Consider the following 10,397-nt stretch of genomic DNA (forward strand, 5'->3'; position numbering starts at 1 on the left):
TGTGAATAGTGCTGCAATGAACATGTGGGTGCATGTGTCTTTTTCAAGCAAAGTTTTGTCCGGATTTATGCCCAAGAGTGGGATTGCTAGGTCATATGGTAGTTCTATATATAGTTTTCTAAGGTATCTTCATGTTGTTTTCCATAGTGGTTGTACCATCTCACATTCCCACCAGCAGTGCAGGAGGATTTCCTTTTCTCCATACCTTCTAAGCATTTGCTATTTGTGGACTTAAAAATGATGGCCATTCTGACTGGTGTGAGGTGGTACCTCTACTGTTAAATATTATCATTGATGAGAGGTGGGTTCTGAAGTGTTTTTAGAAAGAATTCCAAAGAAGTTTAGCTAAGTTAACTTTATTAATAATTCTATACATCCAACTACATAAATAAGCTTGGACTTTGATGTGTTGGCCTGGGGAGTCTGAGAGATTATAAAAAAGCGCTGGCCTCATCCCATCCCTGGGAGCACTGCTAGTATTCTGCTCAGCAATGCTCATTGTTACTTACAGTAGAAAGCAAATACTTTTGAAAATGGAAGTGTTAATATGAGGAGATCCCTTTTTTGCTTGGTTTCCAATTTTGTCAGAAGTTTCATATATTTAGTTCAAGTTTCATATGCTAAAAATGTTAACTTAAAAAAGTAACTAATTTAAAAAGTAACTACCTTACATCACTGCTATGTGTTAGCTCATTACAGTCACAGTACCTTATTAGCTGAAAACAGTTTCTATTCAGACATAGTCTAGGCATGGGAAGACTGTGAAAAGTAGTGATACTTAATTGCAATTGATGTGTATTAGTGACCGACTTTTTCATATGTATTCAAGGGCAGGTCATATCAAAGAAATTATTTACCAATTTGTTTCTGCTCCCTTGACAAACTCTGCATGAAAATGATTTGGTATCTGCTTAAGTAACCTCCCAAAATCAAAAGATTAAATGGAAGAGAGATATGAATGAATTGACATTATTTTGATAGCAGAAATAATCTGCATTTGACATTAGCAATGTTAAAGGTTTTCAAGAGTTATGACCTAAGAAAATCTGCACACATGGCTCGAAAGTTCAGTTCAGCTCTGAGAATACTAAATCTGATTCCAGTTAATATTTTCTGTTCATAGTTCACAGTTAAATGCCATACCAAAGAATTTGTTTTTAGTAAATTATATTGTAAAACATTTAGAAAGCATTTCTTCCAAATAATTTTATTACTGAAATATAGACAAAATAATTACACAAATTGGGATGTATTCAAAGGCTATATATACCATACACACATTAAATTACAAACAAAATGAATAGCATGTGCCCAGGTATAAATTATAAACTGGATTCAATTAATTTAAATAATAAATACTAGTCAAATGAAATATTGATAAAACTTAATCCTTTCTTGCCTTAAGATTAAAATTGCATATGCAATTTAATACTTTTGTGGGGGGGTTTCTTTTCTTTTTATTCGTAGACCATTGTTTTAGAATTTATAGGATCTCCCATAAGAAAGGCACATAAGAAACTTAGAATCCAGCTGAGAAAGAGAATAATAGTTTCTTAATGAGTAATTAGAGATCAGTAGAAGGAAGTGAAGATAGTGGCAGCAGCTAGATTTGACTTGGCAAGAAGATGAATGTTTTCCTGGAGGGGGTCCTTAGTGTCTGTTTACCATTTGTCCCTTTTGTTATTTCCAGATCCCTCATCTCTTGAAAACTTTCCTTCTCACTGGAATGATTCATGTATGGATACCCCCCCAAACCTCCCACCTTTATTGAGCTCAGCTATTAATATATTGACAAAATTCCTTTTAGAAAGATAACTTCCTGTTAATCTCAATTAGATTTGCAAAAGAAATCATGTTTTAAACACTGATGCAATAAGCAGTTCACTCTCATTTTATATAAATTGGGAACTACCTCACACACACATATTTCATTGTTCCTTAACATCAACCTCATTTAGTGACTATGCACGGGTTTATTTTATAATGGCCTTTGATCATGTTTCCTAACTTTTTAGAGAAGACCAACTCTTCTATCACAAGTTGTTCTTTAAAAAATTGTGACATAATGATTCATCATTAGTAGCAAATCTTTCCAGATAGTTTGTTTATAATTAATACTCTTAAAAATATTGAGAAAGATTGACTGTGAGGAAGTATGCAAATGAAAGATCCTCCAATGACATAAATTGTGAGGCTGACCTTCTTTCTCTTTTATGGTTCAATAGGATTTGTTAATTAGATATCATCTTAATTCCCAGTCATCATATGTCATAATATTTTGAAAATTTCACCTTTCAATAATGACCTACTTAAGCTTTCATTAGATATGTGGTCAGTCTGTTTATGAGTGTCATAGTGATATACAGAGGACAGGTCCACGCTTACTTACTCATCAGGGGATTCTAGCCAGAGTAGCCTAAGGAAGAAATAAGATACACCTCCTAGTAATCTTAGAACCAGAGAGACCAGTAAAAAACTCCCCTAAAACAAGGACCATAGACTTATTTGCATACTTAATATTTTGAAAATAATATAATTCATGACAGTATGATTCCTGAGAAGAGCACCACAATGAAATAAATGCCTACTTAAAGCAGAATTAATCTACTGATATAACACATCATTTGTAACAGTAACTTCTGAACAAACTCCTGATGTATAGAACATTTTGAAATTAAGATTATATATTAGTATTTGAAGCCTGATGTCTACTACAAAGAGAATCAAAATCAAGTTGTTTTTTTTTTCATTGCAGGAAGTGTGAGACTATAATAATTTGAGGGATTAATTCAGTCTACTCGAGATAGCTTTAACTTTCCTAATGAACTCTGGCTTGTCATCACCATGCAATTACTAAAATGAGAAAATCCCTGCTTTACAAAATATAATTATTTATTAAGCACCTTCATTGGCCAAAGTGGTTCTGTAGATGGCACACTTTAACAATATATAATATAGCTCCAACCTTCAATCAAATTAGTAAAATATTCAATCCAACATCATTTCTTATGACAAAGGACACATAAGAAAAGATTAAATTGAACTCTGAGAAATGTGAAATCCTGGTTGTCCATGACCCATTTTCACAGACATTCTTAAATACGGTGCATAATAATACAAGGATGGTCCCATTTAATGATGGAAAAAGCTCTATGTTGTGTTTAGTTTTCAAAACTCTCTAAAGCTCTTTTTAGGTCCTTTACTTTTATTATGATAAGCATTTTAGAGAAGACTCGAATGTGCGAGGATTTTTTAATGATAATATTCCTAAGGTTTCATGCTAATTGTGTTATCTCTGGATAGTTCCAACTTAGAAATTACCATTGCTTATCATCTCCATGGTTACTAAAACATTTTTTTAATGAATAGAGGTATTCCATTTCAATTGGGAAGAGACAGGGTCTTTTAATAAAACAATTTTATAGCAAGTGCATTCTTATCTCTTTACATTAAAGAGAAGAAAAACCTATTAACAAAGATTAGATGTTTGTGATAAACACCAGGGCATGGATAAGTTTTGCATCAGTCTGATTAAAGGGCTAGCCATAACCTTCATGGAGTCCAAAAGTATTTATATTTCAGTTTTATTATCAGAATATAGGACAAACTTATAATACAAGATCTGAGAAAAAAATTACCTATTTATGTTAATGCGCTATAATTACATATATTTTTTAATCGCTTATATACTGAATAACATATAACTTATACATACTGTGTAAAATACTGTTAATACTCATAAATGCTAAACAAAGTACTAACTATTAGCTTTTCTTTAATTGGAGACTTATATTCCTGATTTATACTTTTTCCTCAATTTGTTTCTGTGTTATTGTCGTTACTCTCATCACTTCCTATTGGCTCATACCCAACTAACTGAGGCTTGCTGGGTAAAAAGAACTAAACCACAGAGGAGAAAGTGATAGAAAAAATGACAGACCAATCAAATTCTCTCTTGAGAAAGCAACTAGTAATACCAAAGCCAAGATGGTGGGGAGAAATGAGCACTTTGTCCATGACTTTACCACGACGTGACCGTCCAGACTATTTCACTGAAGTCAATGATTTTTTCCTACATCTGCTAGGTTGTTGGTAGTTAAAATTGCTGGGGCCAGGCCTACAAAAAGCAAAGTTCTCAGGAAAGATCTGGTGCAACTTCAATCAGTTTGAGGAAGGGTGAGATGCCTTGATGAGGAGGAAGAATGACTGAGCTTTGGAAATATTGAATCTGCATTCTTTTGAGAAATCTAATTCATTTCTGCCTTCCTGACACCATGCTTTATCAAACTTTATTGTATGTTCCTCTTATTTTACAGGAACTGAATCCAACTGAACTGGATAAAGTTGGAAGATCTAGAAAATCAAATATGCACATAAGCCCTTACAGGAGAATAGAGTAAGAAACTGGAAAGCAAAGTATAAACATCAAAAACAATGCTTTCATAGACAAGCGTAAGAATTAGGCAAACATGTCATAACTTTGGGCACATTTGGATCTTGAATAAACACCATCATGTTTTCTGGGACTTACTTTATGTCTTATTTTAAAATTAATCCTACATGCATTCATGTATTCATTTAATCATTTATCATATGTTTATTGGTTGATATTATTTCCAAGGTAGTACACCCTACTATGAGAATCCAATTGTGAAGAAAATACTAACACAGCTCAAAAATGTATTAGTGAGGTTTAAGGAAGAAATATTATGGGCACATGGACAAAAATGAGAGTCAAGTCACCCAGTCTTTAGTAAATCAGGGAGCAACCTGAAGAAAAGGATTTACTTGATAGGTGCTTTCAATATAGGGTATAATGTGATTTACAGTAAAAACTGAAGAATAAGTACTTCCAATATGTGAATATATTTAAGGAAAGAGTTAACACAGCTGGTCTGTTTCAATTAGTACTTCAGGTACTCTAAAGTCATTAATGAACCTTGGTATAACTGAAAACTAAACGACTGGAATGTTAACAAAGTTACTGGGGTAATGATGCTCTCTGTTCCTAAAATAGTGGGTCAAGAACAGGTTGCCAGGATGTTTACAGATAGCGTGAGTACCAGTAATAGTTTGGGGTCTACACAGAGGCTGATCATGTGGCAGATCAATGTGAACAACTCTTTACAAGATTTGGATTCCAAAACTCAAATAGTCACTCCTGGGCAAGATTTTTTCCACACATGTCCCTGTGATTTGGAGCTAAAGAGGAAGATAGATCTTGGCAATTCCTGCAGAGTGAGGATGAAAAAGCGAGTATTATCAACACATATGACTTTAACCTGTGTGCATCTCTTCCCTGCAGTCCATATATTATAAAATTTGTTGTGATAAATCTTGTCTATAACTTTATGTTGAGTTGTGTTAATCCTTCCGGCAAATCATCAAACTGGTAGATGCTCATTAGAATCACCAAGAAAATTTATAATAATTTAATCTGAAGATATTATTTTATAAATTAATATTTAATTCACTTTGCTATTTGGAGATCCTTATAAAATTGTTAATAAAATATTTGGACTGGCTTTAGTCATTTTTGAATTGTAGAAATAGTAATTGCTGTATAATAGAAAATTGACAGACCACTGTAAACCAACTATAATGGAAAAAATAAAATTCATTAAAAAAATAATAATAAAAGAAATAGTTCTTAAAGATGATGAACAGAAAAAATGTGAAATAGTAGAGTATATAAAATTCAGTCGTTGACATTCTTACTCAAACAGAGATAACCAAAAAGACAGAGAAATATGTTTTAAATATATGTTTGAGAATAATTATAAGGATTAAGAATTAAGGATCCTTAAATTAAAGATCTGGTGCTGTCTCTGCAGTGGCACATTTTCAATCCCTGACACATGGAAGTGGGTTAAGGATCCAGTGCTGCTGCAGCTATAGCATAGGTTGTAGCTGTGGCTTGGATTCATTTGCTCTCTGGCCCTGGAACTTCCATATTCCACAGGTGTGGCAAAAATAGAAAAAAAAATGTGAATTCATAGTGAGTTAAATGATTACAGGTTTTCCTTAACAGGTTTCCCATCATCATTTTCTATCAGGATAATTTCCATCCAACCAAGAAACCTTTTTCAGCTTTTCCAGTTTTATAATAGAATTTTAGCCTTAATATTTATTTTTGTGCTTTTTAAAACAGATAATTCTACACTCAACGAACAATATAAGCAGTAACAGCATACCAGGCCCCCAAACAGAGAGTAAAATTATGAACTGATGCATAGCCAACCTGTGGAGAAAACAATTTAGAAGTCTCCTTAAGCTTCCTTAAGCAACAAAAAACAAAATAAACACTGTGCCAAGTCGTAAAATGCATCAGGATGGCTGCTTTTCTTTATTTCAGATAAGAGAACAAATATTTTCTACATGCGTAATTAAATTATTATTCTACTCTAATTGAAAACTAACAGATCTTGAGACTTTCTCTAAAACTTTAATGACCTACTGTAGGAGTTCCCATCATGGCTCAGCAGAAGTGAATCTCAGTAGCATCCATGAAGAAGCAGGTTTGATCCCTGGCCTCGCTCAGTGGGTTAAGGATCCGGTGTTGCCATGAGCTGTGGTGAAGGATGCAGATGTGGCTCGTATCTGGCGTTGCTGTGGCTGTGGTGTAGGCCAGCAGCTACAGCTCCGATTCAACCCCAGCCTGGGAACCTCCATATGCCATGGGAGTGGCCCTAAAAAGACAAAAAAAAAAAAAAAGACCTACTATAATATATTATTGTCTATAATTCTTTTAATTGCACATTAAAACAAGGGAAAATGTTACCTGACCTATATTTCAGTAAAAATGTAAAGAAAAAAATCTGTCTTGTTGTGTGACTTCACAATATGCTGCATATCTGTAATGAACGGAGAAATCATGACCCTAAAACTGCTGCTTCAATCCAGTTATCAGTGTGTAATCATCGACCATCTAACTCAAATTCTAATGCGACATGGAAAGTTGCTGAAGTGATTTTCACATCCTATTCACCAGGTTATTTTATTTATTTAGTTAGTTTTGTTTTTGTTTTTTACCTTTTATTTCTTATTTGAATATAGTTGATCTACAATGTTTCAAGTGTACAGCAAAGTGATTCAGTCATATATATTATATATACAGTCTTTTTAATATGATGTTGATAGCATATTTATATGGACTAATATTATTTATTTAAAATTTATGAGTTCAGTGCCTTTAATCAGTCATCTCCTTAAAAGGAATCATAGATGTTTCTCTAAATTATTAAGAATCCTAATTCTATGAGACGCTGTTCCCATTTAAAACTCCCTATCCCATTCATGGAGAAAGGGAAACCAGTTTTTTACTGACCTCTTCTTCCTAACTGCATTTTCCATTCATCTCATCAAGAATTCCTAAGTACAAAGCTGAAATTTTACTTTATCTGCCTCCACCTCCCTCATTCTCAAATTGCAGAAGGAATTGGGTAGCTAATTCCTGGACCATCCAGATTCTGCTGATATTTATCAGCACAGATCGTGTCTAGAGAACTTGATTCCATTTCATTCCTTCTCTCTCTAGACAATAAGGCTAAGGTTTGGCACAGGGTAAAGTTTCCTACAAATAGGTTACCTATATTATCATTTCAATGATGTCTAAATATGCTATTGTTACAGTTTACCATTTTGCCAGAGGTCCACAGCTTTCCTTAAAACTACCAGGATTATGGCAGGCTGTCAGAGGTATTGGTAAACTTAGTACTCACAGCCTTTTGGGTCAAAATCTAACTGGTTTACAAGGACCAGACTCTCATTGTCTTCATTGCTTTCATCTGCCATCGCCCATCTTCTTCAGTATATAGTTTTTGCTAGGAGTTATTAATTTCCTTCTCTCTCCCAATTTCCCTCTAACTTACATAGTCTAATTTGTGCCTCATTCCCTTTCCTCCACTAACCTTCTCTTTTGCAATTTTCTCTTCAAGCAAATTCTACAAATCTTTCCATAATATATTTGCTTTGCTCCATTTCCTAGACAAATATCTGTATAACCTTCCCTTGTACTCTCGGTCCAAAATGCACTCAGTCTGTTTTCTGAAATATGCTCTATCTCCAATACAAAATCTTGTCTGAGGATATATGGAAGTGTGTAGCCCATGCTACCACCATACCTCTCTTGCTGGTCCCAGGCTCTCTTCTTTGGGTACCTTCAGTGCCTGAGCAGGCTGTAGTAGGCTAGAGACTCCCCTTCTCCAAAACCAATTCAAAGGTCTTTAAGAATTAACACTGGATAATTCAGTTATACCAACTACCCTCCATGGGTTCCTTCTTATGATATATTGTATAATAAATGTCCCAAAGTGATCAGTGTGATGAAATTATGCAAAGAACACAGTCCCAACTTTCTAGCTGGAACAAGTCTTCCTGACAACATGTATTTATGTACTGCTGTGATTCCAGCTGTCTCAACGCAACAGTTTTCTGAATGAGTAAAAATCTATGCATCATTACTGCTTATGCTCTCTTAACATCCTCAGCACCATTCCCTCTTGAGTTAGCTGACTTAGAGAAACCTCTCTCTTTGTTCTTCAGAGGGTTTCTGTATAGCTGGCTGCAATGCCAAAATTCAATATTCCAGATATTAAGGCACTTTCCCCATAATTCCTTAATAAAGCCATAATGTGTAAGAAGATATGTATCTATTGCAATGCCAGAAACCTTACATGAGATGGAGTGAAAATAAAATTGATCCAGGGTAGACTATAATGTTTGTTCTATTTTCATTATGTCATCCAGAGTTTACCTCAGATGGTTCTCTAGCTACCACCTCTTTCCTTGGTCCTTTTTCCAACTCTTCTCTCCCATCATCCTCTAGGTTCTTGTTGTTGTTGGCCTCCTGGGTCTGCCCATTCCCTTCCCTTCTCTCATCTTTCTCACTTCTGCCCTGCATCTCATCTCTATCCTGGATGAGGAAAGTAAGAATTTCCTATACTGTGTGTCTTTCAAGTGAGCTTGTATTCTTTTATATACTTAAAATAAAATAATCTATATAAACAAAAGTTTGCCTTGTTTACATTGGCCATGTCTCAAGTTTCCACCTAATTATTCAAGTTTCACTTAAGTTCTCAAAGAAGGCAAAGTGTTGACAAAGATCAGAAGGATAAAATGTCATTCTATCGCATATTCCTCTTGCACTATATTTTCTAACACTGAAGTAATATGAAAACACTAAAGAAATATTTATATTCATGAAGGTGTTTGTGAATACCTAAAGAAGCCATAGTGTTTGAGGAAAAAAAATTAAGTGAAATTAGTATGAATCATAATTAATTATAGAAGTCAAACATAAACTTTACATTTAAAAAAAATTAAATGTGAAAAATCTGTTTAGACTAAAATTCACAAGTAATCACTTTGGAGAATGTCTTATGTAAAAACTATGAATTTTAATATGATATCCATTAATTTGCTTTTGGTTTAACAGTTGTTTATTGACCATTTAATACATAAGGTATATGTAAGTGTTGACCCTAAATTTATGTCACTTTAAAAAAATGAACTAGCGTGTGGAAGGTGAGTGGAAGCCAGGTGCACCTGGATGAGCCCTGCCAGCCCAGGAGGAAGATGGCCTGAGGCCGGGGTTGTTGCAGTGGGAGGGGGGGTGCGGTGGCAGGCGGGGTGGGGGTGGGTTTAGGTGGGGGTGGGGTGGAGTCTGTTGGGAACCAGTTTCCGGGGTTGGAAAGGAGTAACTTCTCTGTTTAGCAAGGATGAAGATGACAAAACAGCATCTGCTAGGAAGATGCAGATTTCCTAAGTCCAGTGAAACTAACATATGAGGGAAAGAAGAGTTGATGACAGAGAAGAAGTCTGGATTTGGGAACAATTTGGTTTTAAAACAGTCTAAGAAACCAGATGAGAGTGAAGGTTGGGAGCCCCCAAAACCTGTTCTTGAAGATATGGCCGCTGACTCAGGTGATCCCTCCCTCTTTGAGTGACCATCTGTCCTGGCCAGGCTGGGAGGAGAGTGCTAAGGGCTCCACCAAGTACACCAGCTTGGTCAGCATGGGGAACAGCTCCTGCTGGAGCCTCAAGGCAGCCTGGAAGCTGGTCAGCATTCGCCGGCAGAGCAAAGGCCACCTGTTGGATAACTGGGAAAAGCTAGAGTAACTGTCCTCGGAGACCTCACAGTTCCCAAGTGTTTCCAAACCAAAATTTACCTTATTTTGCACCTTTGTATGTCATTTTATTCAGACTCTGAGTCTGCTGGATCCTGGTGTTTTTTATTCATATACCAAGTTGTTCGGTCTTTTCCAGAGGAAGACCAGCATCCGCTCTGCCACATTTTGCATTTGGACCTTCCTCTTCATGTGCTGACTTGGGAAAATCCATACATTCTGTGATTTCTCAGTAGAGGTTCAGGGCCTGAGAATCTATTGCCTTACCTT

General features: G+C 35.3%; 1 pseudogene; it reads left to right on the plus strand.

Moving 5' to 3' along the window:
* Window positions 1-4,992: 4,992 nt before the first annotated feature.
* LOC125138226 (testis development-related protein-like) lies at window positions 4,993-10,119 on the plus strand (annotated as a pseudogene).
* The last annotated feature ends 278 nt before the right edge of the window (window positions 10,120-10,397 follow it).

This window comes from Phacochoerus africanus, chromosome 1 (assembly GCF_016906955.1).
Source record: "Phacochoerus africanus isolate WHEZ1 chromosome 1, ROS_Pafr_v1, whole genome shotgun sequence".
Classification (NCBI taxonomy): Eukaryota; Metazoa; Chordata; class Mammalia; order Artiodactyla; family Suidae; genus Phacochoerus; species Phacochoerus africanus.